This window comes from Charadrius vociferus, unplaced genomic scaffold (assembly GCF_000708025.1).
Source record: "Charadrius vociferus isolate BGI_N301 unplaced genomic scaffold, ASM70802v2 scaffold153, whole genome shotgun sequence".
Taxonomy (NCBI): Eukaryota; Metazoa; Chordata; class Aves; order Charadriiformes; family Charadriidae; genus Charadrius; species Charadrius vociferus.
In genome coordinates this window covers 1,395,952-1,418,044 of record NW_009647939.1, presented here as the reverse complement: position 1 = coordinate 1,418,044, position 22,093 = coordinate 1,395,952, and positions in this window count along the sequence as shown.

Genomic DNA, 22,093 nt, shown 5'->3' with positions numbered 1-22,093 from the left:
GGGAGGTGCCCCTGCCCATGGCAGGGGGGTTGGAACTCGATGATCTTTAAGGTCCTTTCCAACCTAAACCATTCTATGATTCTATGATTCTTTTGATATTAAAAAGAATCTTTAAGCATGACCAGAATGAGTACAAACCCTATCCTCTGGTTCTCCGTAAGTATGTAGCTAGCAAAAGAACTTGCTGGGATGAAGAGCTATAAGTCTCATATTTACTCTCCTTCCACAGCACTACTGTTACAGGGATCTAAGGGAGGATAACAGTTGCTCATCTACTCTCCCTTTTTTAGGGAAGAGTGACACTGCACCAGCAGAATAACAATTTTTGCCAGGGTCCAAAGAAATAGATGTATACAGATGTGTATTTGGATAGGTACAAAAAAGCCTGTCAATTGCCTTGCTCATTTTGGCACACCTCAGAGGCACATGCAAGATGGCTCACTGGCACCAAGAGGAAGTCTGCCCTCCCTGCTGTATGCTGCATGAAATACCCACCTCCCTGCGTCAACTTCTCTGGTTATTAGAAAGCCAGTTTGGAATGCTGTTTGGAATGCATTTTCTTTTGGTGAACGCTTTTCACTCATGCTTTTCACTTTCTCCTCACCTTTTCCCTTTGTGCCAAGGCAATGCAAAATCTCTTCACCCCTTGATGGGAACTTGAATGCCAGCTCCTGTTTAACAATGCTGTTCTCAACAGGCATCTGCATGTGTGTTGTGCATCTGTTTTAAAGGAAAATATCATGAAACAATGAGGTAGACCAGGTGATACTTTGAGGTTTTGTTTTATTTTTATCGCTTTAAACAATGAGGTAGACCAGGTGATACTTTGAGTTTTTGTTTTGTTTTTATCGCTTTAAACAGTAGAAGTAACAGAATTCTGTAAACAGGGCATGTACATAAGTGAACAAAATAGATGCATAAGACAAGTTGTCCTCTAGGAAGCTTGTATTTTTGCATCTGTGCCATACAACCAGCTTTCTTTTCTACAGCATGACTTAAGGCCATGAAGATGATTAAGGGCTTGGAGAATCTGTTATAGAGGCAAAGGCTGATAGAGCTCTGATTGCTTAGCATCAGAATGAGAAGGCTCAAGGGGGATCTCAATGTATTTAAATACTTGAGAAAACAAAGAAGAGAGACTGACTCTTCTCACTGGTACCCAGTGAACGGACAAAAGGTAACAGGCTATACTGGGTTTGCAGGGCAAGGTTTTGGTAATGGGTGGGTTACAGGGGTGGCTTCTGTGAGAAGCTGCTAGAAACCTCCCCCATGTCTGGTACAGTCAATGCCAGCCAGCTCCAAGACAGACCTGCTGCTGGCCAACACTGAGCCAGTCAGCAATGGTGTTAGTACCTCTCTGAGAACGTATTTAAGAGGGAAAAGTTGCTGCAGAACAGATATTGCACCTGAAGAGAGGGGCGAGAATATGTGAAACATCTACACAAACACCAAGGTAAATGAAGAAGGAGCAGGAGGAGGTGCTCCAGGCACCAGAGAAGACATTCCCCTGCAGCCCATGGTGAAGATAATGGCAAGGCATGCTGTCCCCCTGAAGCCCATGGAGCAGATATCCACCTGCAGACTGTGGAGGACCCCACGCTGGAGCAGGTGAATGCACCCAAAGGAGGCTGTGACCCCATGGGAAGCCTGCATTAGAGCAGGCTCCTGGCAGGACCTGTGGCCCCATGGAGAAAGGACCCCATGCTGGAACAGGTGTGCTGGCAGGACTTGAGACCCCATGGGGTACCCACACTGGAGCAGTCCATTCCTGAAGGACTGCACCGCATGGGAAGTACCCACACTGGAGCAGTCTGTGAAGAACTGCAGCCTGTGGGAAGGACCCATGTTGGAGAAGTTCATGGAAGACTGTCTGCCATGGGAGTGAGCCCATGCTGGAGTGGGGGAAGAGAGCGAGAAGTCCTCCCCCTGAGGAGGAAGGAGTGGCAGAGACAACATGTGATGAACTGATCAGAACACCCATTCCCTGACCCTCTGTGCCACTGCCGGGGGAGGAGATAGAGAAAAATCAGGAATGAAGTTGAGCCTGGGAAGAAGGAAGGGGTGGGGGGAAGGTGTTTTAAGATTGGTTTCTATTTCTTATCATCCTACTCTGATTTGACTGTTAATAAATTATATTTTTTTTCCCCAAGTCGAGTCTGCTCTGCCTACAACGGTAATTGGCAAGTGATCTCTCACTGTCCTTATCTCGACCCATAAGCCTTTCATTATATTTTCTTTCCCCTGTCCAGTTGAGGAGGGGAGTGATAGAGCACCTTTGGTGGGCACCCGGAATCCAGGCAGGGTCAACCCAGCACACAGGCACAAACTGAAATAATGGAGAAATGCATCTAAACATTTTAAAAAACAATAGTGAAACAAAAACTCCACACCTTTTTCTGTGACAGTGATCGAATACAGATACAGGTTGCTCAGAGAAGTTGTGGAGTCACCATCACTGGGGTTTTTTTGTTGGTTTGTTGTTTTTTTGTGGGTTTTGGGGTTTTTTTGGTTGTTTTTTTTTTTTTTCCAAAACCCAACTAGACACAGTTCTGAACAACCAGCTCTAGCTGACCCTGCTTTGGAGCAGGGGCAGGGATTAGATCAGGTGATCTCCAAAGATCCTTGCCAACCCCAGCCATTTTTGCAAAAAGTATTTGAAGATGCTTCTGGAGTAGCAACTTACAAATGAAAAGCAAACTAAAGAAATTTAGTTGCAGAAGGCCAGTATCTTACCTGTCTATATTCTTCATTCAAAAATATGTTCAGTATAGTCCTAAATAGAATGTTATTACTTTGTTCATTATCACAACATAGTTAGGAGAAAGAGCTAGCTGGTTATAGTCACTGTTGTGTGTGAATTCTTAAATTATACATCCACCAGTGCCTATGTAAGAATACAGAAATACTGTATTGCAATGAAGAAAACAGTAAGCTTGCTTTCTTTTGATAATCCAAACAGGTATTTGAAAAGGTCTAGCCAGTTCAATGCAAAATGTAAGGCACAATGAAATTACATTTCTACTTTTGTTTGTACATGGAAAAAGTAAAAATGTCACTTTGGCTAAGTTAAAAATGGTCTCTCATATTGTAAAAATGTTATCAAACCAGAAGAAGAAAAAAAAAGGTCAAGTTCATGACTGGATGCTTCACTGCATCTGTTTCCACATGGACTTGCCATTTTATTGAAAATATCAAGCACATAGATCAAGGTTCCATAGAAGTGAATTACTAGACCTGATAAGAAAAACACATCTTAAAAAGTTTGAAGGTTGCTGCAGCACAGGTTAATTGTTTCATTACCCATGGAGAAAGGGCAAAAACACCCCAAACATTTTCTACTCAAAAAGCATTATTGACAGCACTGAAGAAAAATGTGACTTGAAAGCCTCACAGGGATGTAGAGAAATACTCAGAAAAAAACAATAATGAAATAGAGCAGTGTTTATAAATATCAACCCTTTGGCTTGGGAAGTTTAATTAGTGTATTCAGATCTCATTAGATTTTGCTTCTTTGGCTTTTTTTCTGGCAGCATGGCCTGAAGTCAGTGCAAATTAAGTACTCTGAGTGCCCCACGAGATCGAGCTCATAATTATTTCTCACCTTAACAACAGCTAGTTCAGCTCAAAACAACTAAAACATGAGTAAGAGAAGAACACGTTTTAAGCAGGCCCATTTGAATGCATTAAAAGTTGTTTATGGGCATGCCTAAAGTGTCAGGCATCTAGCTCAGAAGTTGCAGATAACATACGCTTGCTATGAGTTGCATCAGAAGCACAGTTTGAGATGAGGCAGAAAAATGATAATGTAGTTTGTCCAGGGCTTTGGTGTACACTAAGACTCAGACTATGCAAATATTTAAAAATAAGGAAATTTTGGTAAGAGTTGTGCTTTACTTCTGCATTGTTTTTTGTTTGGGGGGAAAATGGTTTGCTTTATTATAAACGGCAGCAAGTTATCATATAGTACAAACTTTAGTAATGACTAAATACATATGAGGGAAGTTTAAATTATGCATTTCTGCTTCCTGGATCACTAGATCTTGTAAGTAGTGCTTTGTGCATACCTTACCCATCTGGTACATGAATGACGTTACAGTATTTCTAATAGTTTTCGTTCTGTATGTTCTGCTGCAGCCACTATAAATTTAAACACATTCTCTGGTATTTTTTTCCTTCGAAAAGTAGATACCTAATACAAAATGCTTGGTATACTACCAAGATGAAACAGGAATAGAAGACATTAACCTTGAGTGTTTCAGGATGTGAGATAATAAACTTTTACTTTGCTTGGTGAAAACCAAGACAAAGCCTCAAAAGACTATTCCACTCCAAGTTATTCTAAATGGCAATGGCATGGGATTTGTCCCTTGGGGACAAAAAGGCCAAAACAGCAAAGGAATGGCTCATCCCCCCTTAGACAAGACGCATTAACCACAGCAGAATACGAGGATGAAGTTCTTTTCATCTGCTAAGAGATCTCTAAAACGGATACATCTGCATCAAATACACTGCTAGGAAAAGGAGTAGAAGAAATGTAGTGTATTAGATGCTGACACAGCCTCTGCAAGGGCAGAGTAGTCAAATTTAGTGCACTGTTGCTGAAAACACCGCTGCTGCTTCTTGCTCCTTTTCAGGATAGCATGGGTAGCCACACTACATCATTACGCACGGGCACAGAACTGTGCTTAGGGCCCACAGAAGGGCATCTGAAGATTAATAGCAAAATTATGCCACCCCAGCAGTTTGTCCCAGCTGATAAAGGAGAATGCCCTGATTTGCTAAATCTTGATTTGATAACCCGAATATAAATGTGCCAACTATAATTGTTTTACAGGAAGAAGATAGGGTGGAGGTTGTTTTTGTTTGTTTGTTTTTTATACCAGATAGTCTGGGTTTGTCATAATTCCATGTTTTTGTTCCTATTAAGACTGAAGTTGCTTCTCGAGGAGCAGAATACACTTTAGGTCACAGAAAACTCATCAACAGAATTACAGATGCATCTCATGCCCACATCAGTCACAGAAGCACGCACCTTGATCACAGAAGTTTGCATTGCTTAATTATTTAAGGTAGGATAAGAAGGGCCTAATACTGAGAGATCAAGTCCCACTAAATTCATCAGGAATCTAAGACAGAACAGCTTACAGGATCAACTCTTTCTCTTGAAGAGTACATATGAAGGAAAGCCTGTTCAAATCACAATAAAGGAGTAGGGAGAGCCACTATTTAGGTAGTAATGACATTTCATCTGTTTTAACCAACCGGATTCACCACACTTCATATGAATTGCAAGTGTCAATGACAATGTAATGGGTCATCTTTGCATCTTCTCCAGCTGAGATGGGTCACCACGGGAGAAGGAAGCACTGCTACATGAGTTTGGGTGATTACTGGACACCTATTATTTTTGGCCCACAAGGTTTCAGCAGTACAGCACAAAGAGTTAACAATTCACACAGTTTTGCTAAAGCTGCTGAGCTGGAAATCTGCTGAGGTGGAGAGTTGCAAATATACAATTAATAGAATCTTTATTTAATGAAAGCTACAAAAAATTGAAAGAAAAACAAAAAATACACACACGTTTGCAGCACAAGACTGTAAGCAAGCTTAGGCCATGCAATCCAAAAGCTTTGTTGGAGAATTAACAAAACACGAAGTCAGAGCACTAACTGGAGTTTCTCTTTTGCATACATAGGGGCACACACACACACATATTAACAGAACAATGCTACTTACTAAAAATAAGGTGAGTGCTTCTCTGAGACCCTCTTACAGTGGCTTGAAGAAAAAAAAATGGATAAAATGCTGGAACAGTGTTGTAAATACAAATAACATTTTTTGCCTCCTGCTATGCGATTTCTACTATATGCAAGACTGCAGAAAACCTTATATCCTTTTTCTTGCAAGAAACATAACTAGGTGAGCTAGGGAGAAGGGAAACCTTTCACCATTATCTCTTCTTTTATATCTCAAAAATCTTGTTAATCACATAAGCCAAAAGGATGCCAACACCTTCTTCTGAGGCAACCCCACACACAATAAAAACAACAGTTTATCCCAACTTTACCAGTTTCTGTCAGAAACTGTGATACATTTCTGACATTGCAGAAACTAAGGTATGTACAGAAAATTACTTGGATTTCATTTTTACCTCAGCCAACATTAATCTCTCAGGCCTCTATATAAATCAATAATGAATTTTTATTAGCATCAAAATTTCTCAGGTTGTTATGATACAAAATTTTGGTAGAAATAAAAGACTTTTCACATTAAAAAATAAGTTACATGACCACACTAAAAAGTGCTGTGAACAGTTAGATTAAGACTAAAATATTTAAATTAAAAACATAGTTCATAAAGTCTTTGTTATACTGACAGCAGTGACAATTCTGCCTCTACTTCAGATATCACTCTGAATCTTAAGAATGACTACTAAATGCATTCTTCCCCATAAAATGAAATAATATAAAATACTTGGCTAAATTAAATAGCACTAAAGTAAAATAAATAAATAAATAAATAAATAAAAATCCCAAACCAAAAAATCTGGATAAATTAAGAGAGAGATTTAGTAGATTCTTTTGCACTGCTTTGAAGGAACAGCCTCTAGTCTGGGCTGGAGGTCAAATTTTTGTTCATTCACATCAGCTCCCTCTGGAGCACCTTCACATCTGGCTGTAACGAAAGGCAGGTCTGAATTGAATACGGTTATCATGGAGCAAAGACATAAGCATCATCCCTATGGATGCAAACCCAGTGCACATGGACAAATCGACACTCTATGCTTGGTCCAGCACAGCCACCTATCCCACCTACCTGCTTGTACCACTTGTACATCACATAAGACAGACAGGACAGGGCACGTACTCTTATAAGGAGTAGCTCCTTTATGGTTTGCTGTAAGGCAAGATGGGATTTCTAAGTGAGTGGGACTCAGTCTGTGTTTATGCTGCCTATAAGGAAAGTGGTCTCTGGAGCGCACTTACCCCAGAAGCACAAACCCCAGGTGAGAGAAGTCAGGAATTGCCATGTCTGACTCTTAAGTTAGACCACAAGTGACCTACACTAACTAAATGGAGGGTATTTTACATCCACAATGCACAACTTCTTTATGAAGGAATAGCAAAGTTTTATGTGGATAACTAATCCATAACAACTGTATTATAACTGCTTCCCTCCCCCTGTTTCTTTCTTTGTTTCTTTCTCAGGGGCAGACTGCATAGTAGGTACTGAGACAGAACAGGGTCAGGTTCAAGCAGAATTAACCAAAAAAAAAAAGCAAGAAATGCAAATTTTTTATTTAGAAAATATCAGTATATAAGCTAATATTTACTATTTATCCACCTTTGAATTTTAACAAACATCTTTAGTGATAATGACTATGTTTTTTATATTTATAGACAAACAGCACTCCATAAATATTCAGTTTTACTATTTAACAGATGTATCCCTAGTTTACATACAATACATGTAAAGAATAGGTAATTATCACTAGATTATTTTACAGTCAAAAATATTCAGAGAAACACTTATTTACCCATTAAAAATGCAAATTACTAAATCCCTTTACCCTGTATGCTTTACATCCTTCTAACATCTGAATAAAGGACAGAAATGATGTGTTAATTCCAGTGCTAACTGGAGAATCATCTTTAATGGCAATAAAAGTATTTTTATTTACATTTATAATCACAGTGTTGACAGTAAGAGACCACCAGTCTCTTACAGTAAGAGACTAATCCAGTAAGAGACTACCAGTTTCAGTATTTCACAATTTAGAAAAAGTAGATAGAGGTATCTGCTGCATGATTAACTGCACAACTTTACACTTACCACTCAGGTCTCTTCAATAGAGCTGCAAAGCTTCGGCCACCCTCCCTTTCTTCCATCTATCCCATGCTTCCTTTACTGCCAGCAACTTTCAGTGCCTTTTCCTCAGAGTCCTGTTTTTTAGTTCTGCTATTTGACAGTTCATGGTAATTTCATGTAGCCATAAACCAAAGACTGCCACTTAAGCACGTCTGTTAGAACAATGCTATTAATTAACCAGTTATTTCCACTACTAAACATCAGATCATATTTAAAAGGAACATTCCCTATGGCATTTAAAAAACAGCCCAAACATCCTAATCCTGGTTTACATCAAATACCTGCCCACAAAGACCTCAAAGGCAGTGCACATAAACCTGTTAGACCCAAATCAAGCTCTTGGACAATAGCATCCCTATGAACCATACTGTTCATATGGTTCTCATGCATTGAGCCCACAATGAGAAGGGGTCAGTCTGGATTGTTTAACAGTCAACACATTTTATTTTTTTATTGCTCAAGACAACAAGACAGAACTATTCACAGGATGCACACTCACTGCTCCCAGACATCCCAAGCATCCAAGTTGGAAAGCTGGACTCTATTGCAAAGTAAGGTCAGATCCTCTGCAGGACAATTCAGATCCTCAAGTCAGAAACCTGTCTCCATCTCCACTGCCAGCACAGGAAGCCTACCTGCCTCCTTTAATGGATAGAGTAATAATACTTCTCTTTAGCAGCTAGGAGGCACAATAGTCCAAGAGTCCCACCAGTATTTACAGATATATTCAGCCTGTGCATGTGTGAAATTTGAGCTGTATTCATGTCGTTTACAGGAAACTGGAAAAGTTATAGATAATATTCCATGAACTTGCATGTTTTCTTGCTACTAATCAAGAAACAAAAAAAAAAAACCAACCCTATTTTTCCCCCCAAGATTTCAGCACCTATTCCGGTGCTGGGTTGTGTCTTATTAAAGACATCGTTAAATATAACCACCTAGAACCAAAGAATAAGTCAGTACATGAAAGTACTTAATCTTCTGTTTAAAAAAAAGCACAGAGTAAAAGGAAAAGAAAAATCCATTTATGTAATGACACAGTCAACAACTCCACCTGTGCCGAAACTTCACTGAAACATACAAACTGGAAGCATTCGAACAACACCCAGTGATAAGCTTGCAAAGAGTAGATGCTACCCCAGAAGGTGGCAGGGAGGAAGAGGAAAGAGGCCTTTAGATTGTACCGTGTATTTAAGAAAAGCTTCACAGTTTTCAGGTGCTTCTACCCAAAAGGTACTTCCCATCCCCACCACTCCCCAAGAGACAGAAGAGAATATAAAGATTTGCTCGAGATCTGACTGCTGCTCTTGTAAGAGGAAACTTGTTTGGCACTAGAATAGAATATTTCAGCTGGAAGGGACCTACAACGATCATCCAGTCTACCTGACCGATCCCTTCAAGCCTGACCAAGAGTTGAAGCATGTTGTTAAGGGCATTGTACAAACACCTCTTCAACACTGACAGTCATGGGGGATCAACCACCTCTCTAGGAAGCTTGTTCCAGTGTTTGACCACCCTCTTGGTAAAGAAACACTTCCTAATGTCAAGTATAAACCTCTCCTGACACAGCTTTGAGCTGTTCTTGTGCATCCTGTCACAGGATACCAGGGAGAAGAGATCAGCAGTCACATGCAAAAACACTTCGCTGCTCCTAAAAAAAGTAAGTTCCTAGAGAGACTATATCTGGTCCTTTAATCTACAACCACATGGGCTGCATTCCCAAACCTTAGCATGGAATCTGCCAAAGCTCAAAATATCCTTCCAGCTAAACTAAAAGGGATGCTGTTACGGTTTGAGAAACTCATAACAATTTATTGTTATTTAATTGTTATTGTTCTATCACCTGATGATCTCCACACAACCAGGAAGGGGAAGAGGGGGGACGGGGGGGGGGACGGGGGGACCAGGAAACCCAGGGGTTGAAATATAAACAGATTTAATAGAACAAGGGTAGATAAGTAACATTAATAACATTAAAGAACCAATGTTGGTCTTGGTACCAATATAAAATATACAAAGATTATACTCAGCCAATTCTATCAGTAGGAAGCTGTACACTCCCAGCAGCGGACAGCAAATGTCAAACACTGTGAGCACTACAGCTTTGGGAGGGAGGGAAGGCCTCGGGGGTCCAGGACCAGGGCAAGAAGTTCTCAGGATGGCAGCCATCAAGCAGCAGAATTAAACTAGCAGCAAACTTTCTAATTTATATTGAATATGATGTCCATGGTATGAAATAACCCTGTTGGGCAGCTTGGGTCAGGGGCTTAGGTCTCAGTCCTCCTCAACCCTGCACCTGGCAAGCTCGTAAACACTGAGACTTTGGAACTCGCACACCATAGCTGTCTACAAAGTAAGTATTTTCACAAATTCAGACACTAGAGTCTTCTAAAAGTGCAATCTTCCCAACTATTAGAAGATAAATTAGTCCTGTGTCGCTCCAGCCAGGACAGAAGAAAATTCACAGTGTGTCTAGTGTTCCTTAAATTTGAATTCAACATGAAAACTTCTCTTCAAGTGGTTTGAAAAAAATTATTTGTTAAGAAGCTATATAGACTATTTCACTAGAATTTATAGAAGGTATTGCCTATGCAATGACAAATTGAGGATTGTTGCTGAGAGATGAAATACAGGAATACAACAGCCATGCAAAGGCTTCTGTAAGCATTATGCTTCACATTATGCTTCTTAGTGTCTTAGATAGTTTTTAATATATTTGCAGATGATGTTATGTGATAGTACAACCACTATGTTCTTCGGCAAACATCACATAAGTGCACTACTACAGTGCAATAGAATTTGGATCTTAAAAACTTAATTTCATTTCAGTGTAAATAAAACAATATTTTGCCTGAGAGAAAACTCTGGAAGAATTTCTGCTCCTGTTATGTTCTCCCCCCCACACCCCTCACCCCCATTTTTTAATTCAGTGAACCATATGCAAACTTTTTTTTTTTTTTTTACAATATAGAGATGGAAAGGAGAATAATCTACATTTTAAAATAGGAATATTTCTGTAGTTGGTAATAGCATCAAAGAACAACTTATCTCCCCAAGAGCAAGGGACAAAGTACTGATTTGCTTTTTCTGAAGAAGTCTGCAATGTAGTTACCTCCATTACAAGACAGGAAAATCAGTGCAGCATAAAATATCTACTAATTGTTATGTTCTTCTTGTCAATCTGTTGCCTTAAATCAAATATCACTCTCCCAAGAAACTACCACTTTACAGTGAATATAAAATATATGCAATAAATGTTCCAGCTTATGGCACTAGATTATAGGCTACTGAGTTTCCTGGTGAGCCAAAAAATAATAGGAGGGTTGTTCTATTTCACAAGACAATAATCCAGTTTGAGCAATAATTTATCAAACAGCTAACACTAAGTTCCCAGGATGAATAGCTTTTGCCGACATGAACTACAATCTGGTCACATAACTACTGCCACAATTAAAATTATATTATTATACTAATATTCCACTGAGTTTCTTTCTTCCAATCTTAGTTTAAAATAGATTCCACTCTTTTTTACTTGTTCAGCCTACATCTGAAAGAGGAAAACAGAGAAAAGAAATGCTGAAGCTCAAAATCCTCAAGGAGACAAAGATTTTAAACAAATGTTTTGGGATCCATTTTGCTTGTAGGTTTTTATTTAATGGAAATTTACATGTTTAGACAGAAGAATGGACAACATGTTCCCATATCAGTTCACTTTTCCCCACTTCTAAGGCTTTCTTTCAAGTTTGAGATATACTTTATACAAATGAACCAAAACATTACACATTTTGGAACTAAACCCAGTTTAGTTGGGTTAGAAACCCATTCTCCATTTGTCCTAGAAAGTAAACTTCCCTCCTTCATCATAATACCAAGTAGCTTTAATCTTTTCAGTATGCCATGTTCTTAAAAGGCCAATAACCACTCTGTGCAGAAAAAAAAACAAAACACCACACCTGTATTTCTGCATAAGAGTAAAATGATGACATATTATATACTGTGTGCTCCACAGAGAACATGCTGCTGTGGTGGATATGATCACAGAAGAAGCGAAGATGGAGTGTGGCCTCCACAGCATCCTTAGTTTTCCCTTCCACTCCCAGCACAGAGTTATTTTACAGAATTGACTATTAGTAGACAAAAGAAAGATGAATCAATGAGTTGATTACAGTCAGTCCCAAGCTTCAAAAAAACCTTTCACGGCTATCACTTCTAATTTTAACTCTTTCAGTAGATTCTTCTCATGCAACTTGCCAACTGCACTGTCACTAGGAAACAATGTATTAGATACTATGGGAAACAGGACTTTAATGCACAGAAAGAAAGTTTCTGTGGGACTTCGTGGAGCTGTGTCTGTCATAAGAGTCCAGTCATTGCCAACTACTTCCAAACACACTTTCATGACTCACGTTATACATGGAAGAACTCAAAATAAATGTTGCCAGTGTATCTATTCATACTTCCTTTTTCTGCCTATTTTTTTGATACTGTTATTTTATTGCTTCTTATATGCATTTAAAATTGAGAAAAAAAAAAGCATCTCAGGTGTTTTAAATGCAAGTCTGAGAATGAGAAGAAATGCCTATCAAAAGCTCAAAAATAACAGAATAGCAGCCAAATTATGGGTACTGCTTTAGTTGGTTCTCTCACTGTGCACTGAACCACTGAAAAATATCAGATCATCAAATCTAAAGTTGTATTGAAAGAATAAATTTCAAAAAATAACACTTTAGTGTTTATTTATAAGAGCATTTACTGTGAAGCTTAAACATTCAGACACAATGCAACATTTAGAGATTCTATCCTTTCCAAAGGTGACTGGATGTGATAAGACATTGCAATCACTTAATTTGTGATGTAGACTTGAAAAGATTTGGTTAACATTAAAAAAAAAAAAAAACCTCCAGAAGGCAACAATGTTGATCCAACAAGAAAAGGAAAACTAACATTGGATTGGAGCTACAAAACCATGTTTCAGAGCAAGGAACTATTTACTTTGCTGTAGAGATCTAGCAAGATCCATTAGTCACACATACCTAGATGTAGTGGAAGCAATCTTTAAAAATAAAAAATAAAAAGTCGTACTCGTATTGAAGAGCAGTGTCAGTTATTTTGCATCTAGCTGCTGCTTCTATGAATACTACCCCCTTCTTTTTCAATCCTCCAGTATGTAGTCATGGTACAGGAAAGATGTTCATCCTCACGTCTAGTTCCTTAGTCATTTAAATTTCTTGTCATATTTCCTTCCCATGCTGACTCTTCCTTATTTATTAAACTTATTTGCCTTTCTTATATGAATGCTATGAAATAAATACTCTTTACACTACTTGCCTCCAAAACAATTAAGCACAGTTTTCAGTATGGACTACATACCACATGGCACGCATGAGTTTCTAGACTAAATCTACATCACACAGACTATAAGAAATCTGCAAATATACAGCATTACTTCTGCTTAAAAATACAAAAAAAAAAAAAAAAGAAAAAAAAAATCACACATGAAAATCATATCTACCTGATGTTAAAAAGTTTGTTTGGGGTTTTTGGTTTAGGTGTGTTTGATCTTTGGGGGATTTTTTTGTGTGATAAAGGAAGACACAAAATCATTCATTCCTCGGAGTATCATACTACTATTACAATACATGAGGAAACATTTCAAAAAGAGTATTTTATTTTTGAACAATTTGCTTTGGATATTGTATTTGATCTTCCAAGAGGAACCTTGGCTTAATGTTGTCAATGTCACTAAGTTAGCTTGCAAAAATAAGATAAAACTATGAAGATTCTTTCATATTTAGAAAGTTTTAAGATAAAACTATAATATTAGATTATTAGTTCCACAAATAAGCTCTGTAACAAAAAGCACATAGATAAATTATTTTGAGTCAAATTCAAAGCTAGTGACTCTGTAAATGTTGAAGAAGTTTGTTTTCCTTTTCCAGTTGTTCCAATGTAGGGATCTTTTAGCATCGTGAACCTGTTCACAACAAGCTTCCATTTCATATTCATCACATCACATCAAACAGAAGATCAACAAAAAAACTAAATGCATTTTTAGTTCCTCAGCATTCTACCCAACCCTTTCTACTTCTCATAACGTGTTTTATATCACCATATAGTATGATAATATTTGTAGCAATAAACTGTCCTTGCATAAAACTGCTTTTGTGATTATAATAAACTTCAGCATTTTATCACTAGTAAAAGTAATTTATTGCTGCCAGTATTCTGTGGGTGAAGCAATTCATGAAAGAACCCTAATGTCACTTCCCAATGTTTTAATTTAACCAGCTGTGAAATGGAGATACTAAATTATACTGTGTTGCAGGTTCGAAGATTATGTATGTCCAGTGATCCATGAAAAATCTAAACAATTTATTTGGTTCTTACTCTTTATTAACCATATACCACACTTACATTGCTAAGTATTAATCCAGGAGAACAAGGCTCTGTTTGCTTCACTGTGCAAAAAAAAAAATAGTTATAACCTTACAAAAATTATACAAGCTATAATTAATGCAAATGCAACTTGAATGTTAAACAATTTTCTGTTCCTTATTCTAAAAAGGATTTGTGGTCCTGAATTTCACCAGAAATGTCTGTTACCCTGATAGCTAGAGACGGCATGCTGCTTTGCTCTGCTTTCACACTAATTTTCCCAGCGTTCCAGGAACAATTACCTGACAAAGATGAGAAATATGGATGATGTTTCAATGCTTGCAAACCAATGAAGGTCTAACTTGGCAAACCCTTTGATAGTAAGAGAATTTCTGTCTTAGGACTGCTTTGGTATCAGCTCCACAGTAGTCACTACTGAGTATCTACTAAATCAGCTACCTTGCTAATACTATTGTTTATAGCTACAAGCAGTAACTACAAAGGATCAGAAGACCAGAACATTGTTACCAGAGAAATGAAGACTAGGCAAACTCCATCAAGCTTTAGTAAGAATATGTGACATACCATATTACTTTTAAGTGGTAGACATTCAGAGGCATACAAGCCATATTCCAACAGCATCATCCACCTTTATTTTTCCTCTCTTCTCTTTTTGGGGTAGTATCTATATTACCAATCCTAGTTCAGTTACAGCACTTGGCTCACCTGGGGCTACATCTCCCCCATTCATCACATTCTACCCATTTTTTCACCATGCCAGCTTTTCCCTGCAAGACTTTCCACTGTAGTTTTTCTAACTCACTGATTTCATCTGCTGTTTCAGAAACCTTTCTCCTCCCACATCTCGGGTACCAGTTTTAATTGTGTTTCCATAACACAGGCATTAAAGAATCATGAAAAACAGACACACAAATTAAAGACAACACACACAGAGATAAAAATTCCTAAACAGAAAGCAGGTTTCTTTCTGTCACATGAAGGTCTTAACCAGACTCTATATGCTCACTCTCTGCCTTTTCTGGCCCAGTTAATATTGAATTGGGTTTGCACAGTGGAATAGATGCACAAAGGACATGTTCCTGGGATATGAAGATCGGGATTTGAATTACATTACAAAAGAGGTATTTTTTACTCACTGAGTTCTCTAGTCCTATTGAAACCACAGAGAGAGAAAGAATGTGAAACAATATATTTGTTGCTCAGCATTGTGGGAAAATGGTTACAGTCTGAGGTTGTAAATGAATTCTTCTGTCAACATATATTAAGCAATATTCAGAGCACACCCTTTAGCATAGCAGCAGAAAAAAAAAAAAAAAAAAAAGATGCATTTTGTGAATTCCAAGGGGTTTTTAAATGCAGGATAATCCCCATGCTACTCAACTCCAGGAAAAAATACAATAATTGAAGAAAGATGAAGAGGAAACACTTGGAAAAGTCTACCTAACAGCAGCCACTTCAGTTACATTTGAAGTTATGCTCCCAAGTTATTACATGTTTAAGTGCTTTTTTGACAGTAGCATCACAAAAGCAAAACGAACAGAATTAACCCATGTTCCATGGGTTTGTAGGCTCCAGTGATTCTCCAAATGCAGTAAAATAACTCATTACTTCCTGACAACATCTTCAACGAATCATTTGTTCAGCTACCCCTATTTTACCTTAAAAAATATTTACTGCATATCTAGATAACAAAAGTCAAAATTCAGAGGAAAAAAACAAACACTACACACAGCACCACCATTATGAGGACAGAACAATACAAGAAGGCAAGAGAGAATGATTTTGCTAAGGGGATACTAAATATCAGAAGGACTATGTTTACAGTAAGATGAGTTAGTGAACCATTGCTGAACTACCTCAGCTGGGCTTCCTTCCTACATATGGATAAATACTTCTCATAAGTCTAGCTTAAAATAATTGGTGGGTATTTTCTTTCCTTTGAAGGAAAAAATCCAGCATATACTGAAGTTTTGCTACTGGTTTAAATATATGTTAGATAAGGCTAAAAAGGGTAAGTCTTTTTTCAGTGCATGTAAGTATAGTAAGAGAGGTTTTTATCTGCAGAAATAACAACGCATATCGAAAACCATCCTTGCACTGCCAGGCCATTTAAAAAACTTTAATCCAAAGTCTATTGCATCATGCACTCTGACACAAAGTATCAGATGCACTATCATGCATCTGATACTACTTAAAGTAAGTACTTAGTAACAGTGAAGAAATAATTCTAAATTAAATGGGATTAGCAGTTTGTTCCCATTTTTTAGTTAGAGAAATAGTTTAGCGGCACCATACAAGTAAAAAATTATCTCTAATAAATGTATTTTATCAGCTGGCATAGAATCGACTATGCACTTTAAAACTCTTTTGTAACCTTGCTGTTCGCAGTTCATTATGAACAACAAAAACATCTCTAACAAAGTTACCAAGACATTTCAAGTGTATCACATGACAAAGGCTGCATTTTCTTTTGCGTTCAGGTGACTCAGGCATGTCAAGATGATTTTGGCTTAATTACCTGTTGTGGTTTGGCCTCATCCAGCAATAAAGAACCATGCAGCTGCTCGCTCCACTCCCACAGCTGTGGGAAAAAAAGAAAATTGACAGGGCAAAACTCGTGGGTTAAAATAGTGCAATTTAACCAAACAGCAAAAGGGAAGATGAAAACAAAACAGTAACACTGATAAAGGGATATGAAGACGCGATTACAGTACCGCCGTGAAGCACACCAACTTGACCCGAACTGCTGCAGCCCACCCCCAAGTGACAACTGCTCTCCTCTCCCGGGCTAGCACCTCTTATAGCCCGGGCATGGGTCACGTGGTATGGAATACCTGCCCCCTGCCGGCTCCTGGGGGAAATTAACCCCATCCCTGCCACAACCAGGACATTACCTCAGAGACCAATATAGCCTATAAACTACACATATGTTCTTGTTCAATATGATGACACAAAACTGGGAGGAGTGGCTGACACACTAGGAGGCTGTGCCGCCATACAGCGTGACCTGGACAGGCTGGAGAGTTGGGCAGAGAGAAACCTTATGAAATTCAACAATGGTAAGTGTAGGGTACTGCATCTGGGGAGGAATAACCCCATGCACCAGTACAGGTTGGGGGCTGACCTCCTGGAGAGCAGCTCTGTGGAGAGGGACCTGGGAGTCCTGGTGGACAACAGGATGACCGTGAGCCAGCAATGTTCCCTGGCAGCCAAGAAGGCGAATGGCATCCTGGGGTGCATCAAGAAGAGTGTGGCCAGCAGGTCGAGGGAGGTCATCCTCCCCCTCTACTCTGCCCTGGTGAGGCCGCATCTGGAGTACTGCGTCCAGTTCTGAGCTCCCCAGTTCAAGAAAGACAGGGATCTGCTGGAGAGGGTCCAGCAAAGGGCTGCGAAGATAATTAGGGGATTAGAACATCTCTCTTATGAGGAAAGGTTGAGGGACTTGGGTCTCTTTAGTCTAGAGAAAAGAAGACTGAGGGGGGATCTTTTAATGCTTGCAAATACTTAAAGGGAGGGTGCCAGGGGGATGGGAACAGTCTTTTTTCAGTGGTGTCCAGTGATACGACGAGGGGTAATGGGCACAAACTTGAACATAGGATGTTCCATCTTAACATGAGGAGGAACTTCTTTACTTTGAGGGTAGTGGAGCACTGGAACAGGCTGCCCAGAGAGGTGGTGGAGTCTCCCACTCTGGAGACATTCAAAACGCGCCTGGACTCTGTCCTGTGCAACCTGCTGTAGGTGACCCTGCTCTGGCGGCAGGGTTGGACTAGATGATCTCCAGAGGTCCCTTCCAATCCTAAACATTCTATGATTCTGTAATAGACTGAAAAGGCTGTGCTTTCTTCATGGTATATCATATTTTCCTCTATATGGAGTAAATATTTAAAGCTACCAAAAAAAACCCCAAACCAACCAACCACCCCACACCAACTTTAGAGTTCTAGTTTGGGTTTTTTTATTTTAAAGGAATCTTACACTTACTATTTTAACTTGAATAACCATTTGCTTTCAATGGCTACAGAAAGACTGCTTGATTAATTCAATTACCGTGATATAACTAACACTCTCAGTTCATTATTAAAATTAATGTTTGATTAGAATTATAAATCATTCATGATAATTTAATGATGAAACCACACAGATCTAATTATTATTTCTTATTCAATGGTCTTATCTTAAATATCTCTGCAAGTGACCTAAATTGACATTCTTGTCTATGAAGCATTGCCTTCAAACACATACATAAGAAACATGTATGATTTATAGCTGCCGCATGATGTAATAAAGTGTCTTTAAACAAACGATCCCATCTAATATGGCAGTGAAACGAACACCTTCACAATAAGAACTACAAAATGGCTTGCAGGAAGATTTTTTTTGTTGTTCTGTTCTTTGACTGGGAGTGCTATAGCAGGATGCCAAGACTGCTGTACAGGGAAGTATACTTTATAAAGTAAGTTAGGTAAACTTCTTGATGCTTTGTGGTGAGCTTATAGGTCTGACTAAAGAACAAGTGAGAAAAGGTAAAGCTTGGTTTGTATCAAACACAAGCACTCCAAATTATTTCCTTGGATTTACATTAAAGGAAAACAGCAAGAACTGACACATTATCTCCAGAATCCTTTTGCTAATGGCCAAAACAAAATTAATTTATTTTAAAAATATTTACTGTCAGATTTATAGTAGTAGAAGAGGTCTAGATAAGAAATAAAGTTATTGAACAAAATTAGTCCTGTTTTACCTGAAACCAGGACAATCTATGTGTATCTCTTCCGTACTTTTGTGAATGTCACTAAATCTTTTAACATTAAAATAATAGCTGTCATATTATGCTCCAACTACTGTATCAATAGAATCTAAAAATCTTTTTACGTTCTGAATAAATTAATCTAACAAAAAGTTAAAAATCCTCTGCCATTCATTCTGAAGTTACATTTAGTATTACGAAGCTCAGGAGAATATGGGCAAAATTGAGTATATTCTTGCAAGTGAATTAATTTTTCAAGTTCATTGAAGAACAAAGGGAATGTGCTAACATCTTTCATAATACAGACTACCATCTCTCATAATAGAATTAGCTGTGGCTTTTTACTAAAAGATCTCGTTTCATTTAAGTTTGGCTTTTGCAGATGCTTTAACATTATTGCACAAGCTAATCACATTAATTCCTATAGAATTTGAGACAGAATTCTGTATATCAAGTAAAAGGACTGTTTGTATCTCTGTAGGCATGACAACTGAAATAATTTTTTTGAATGTTCTTGAAATAAGAGCTGTATTTAATAGGATATTTTAGTTTCTCTCAATCGCACCATTTATCTAAAAAATAAACTCTGCTCCTTCAAGATACTAAGGTGTCCAAGGCTATGTAAAAGTTGCTGAGGCACTTCAAATTATCAGGTAAGATATTTGACAAATAAAATAATTGTGTTTATTCTTTGTTAAAATTGAGAAGCAAAATTATTTTACTGCTTATTCAAAGCAGTAACTTCCACAAGGAGATACAGAATAACGGCCAAGATTTTCACATATTGCTGTGACTCTATACCCCACCTGCCTCCCTTGAGTCTTCTAAATTTTTTTTTTTTTAAAATAAGCGTTACTATGCAGTATTTGAAAGCAACTTTCTACCATTCAGGTATGTATGCCTTAAAAAAAAATTACTTAGTTTGCTGTGCCCTAATGTCTTTCAGTCCCAAATATCAGTGACAATAATACTCTTCTATAATAAGTTTTCAGGATCCAGTTAACTGCCATCAGGCAGTAACAGAATGACTTACTGTAAAATAAATCACAAATCGGCCATATCTGAAGAATCTTTTAAAACATTTCTAAATATTACATAAACTATAAAACACACACTTTGTCTTTCCATCCCCTGATCTTCAGGACATAGAGCTCCCTACTGGACCATAGCACTGTCCTGGTTCTGCAGATCTGTTACGGTTGGACTCCTGGTTACAGCTGCGCCTCTAACTGAGGGGCAAGATGCTTGCCATGGAAGAGAAGTACCACGCTAATAATTTTACAGTAAACAAAGATGACATTATTAAAAATATCTTCTGTACACTCTTGGATTAGCTCATCAGCCCTCTGTACTGAAGATATACTTTGACATAATTCAGGTCCTTGGCTCAGAAGGAGGCAAACAGAAAGTCTGATTAGATCCCCAAACATTATACAGTTCTTCTATCTTTTAGACACTAAAGTTCCTAGGTTTTCCTTTATTACCAGTCTTCTTCCCCTTAGGCTCTCACTTGTGGACACCCAAAGACCTTTATTCATTTTCAGTTGCCATTAAGCAGCTCTTCCTCACGGCCTCTAAGAGCCACGTAAAAACCTGGGTTATTTCCTTTACTCCAGAGACTACATCCTCCTTTTCAGTCCTCAACATTACTGATCCCCAGCTGGCATTTACAAGGCACAAATAGGTTTCTGTCCCATGGGCACAGCTACAGGACAGACTTGTTCATAGGCCCAGGCCTCCTGGAGCACATCTCTTAACTTTCTTCTTAAACACTGCTGGCCTTCAAGGTACGAAGGATCTTTCCAAATTCCTCTAAGTCAAGGGAAACCGTTACCACTTGCCTCTCAAAATGTACAATACTAGCCTAACTACTGCTTACCTCTAATAAATACAACTGCAACCAAAAAAACATGTAGTTTTGTAACAAATTTTACTGAATAGATAGATCCCTTTGGAAATTCCGCATACACAGGCAAATCTATATAGACACACTCCAGTGGTCCTCCTTGGCTACTGTTTGTGAATCCCTTGGGAATACGCTGAGAAACACAGGATGAAACCCACTCGACTTCCCAGTACTTAGACATGACTCACCCTAAACAGGCCGCACTGTATCTGGGAATTGTATCAGTTTCTGTATTTGAAGCCCATATTTTGCAGGTTTTGAGACCATGGAATGAAATGACACACCTTAGATTTTATTAATACAACTATGTTTGCTAAGTGGCTTAATAAGCATATGCTGAGTATAGTTACATTCCCATCAGGAAATGTAAAACACTATTTAAAACAGTGAAATTACCATAATTGAAAGAACACAGATGCTCTTTAATAATCTAGTAGATTGCACCCTCAATGGAAATGCTCATTAATTCTATTTTAAGACAGTGTGATTCACCTGTATGTCAGATAATTATCATTGAAAGCTAGGTAAGCAGAAAGGTTACATATTCAGGTTTGATGACTCCATCACAGAATATGCAACATTTTCCATTTGGCAGCAATATATGTATTCACTTACTTCCCCCATATCGTGTAACTTATAAGCAGCAAGTTGTCAACAACATTAAATTCCTATTCCACAAAAAAGAAATTTACTTTCTGAAGACAATCTGACTCTGAAAACTTGCATTAGTTAATATAATAAAATATTATCTGCAATCCAAAGGAGGAGGAACACAATTTCCATAACCCAAAAGTGACATACAACAGTAGTAATAATTAAGTGTTGCTAAACTGGTGCAAGCTTGAGGGATATAAGTGTAGCAAACAGCCAGCAGCATAGAAGGACAGAACATGAACCAGGATGGCAATTAAGGTCTTCCATGCTATTTTGTGCAGGTTTACTATGTGGCTCTTCAGTATTCAAGATCCTTTAACAGAGCCTAATGCAAGACAGTGTAAGTCCATGTTTCAACACTGTTTAAGCAATTACTAAATTACTGCCAGAGGCATCATTTGGCTTGTGTTCCTTTTATCCTATATATGACTGCCATATCCACACCACAAAAATGTCCAATTCCTTAGTTGTTGGTTTACAAAATTTGTGAAAACTCCACAACCAAGCTTCTGAAGTTA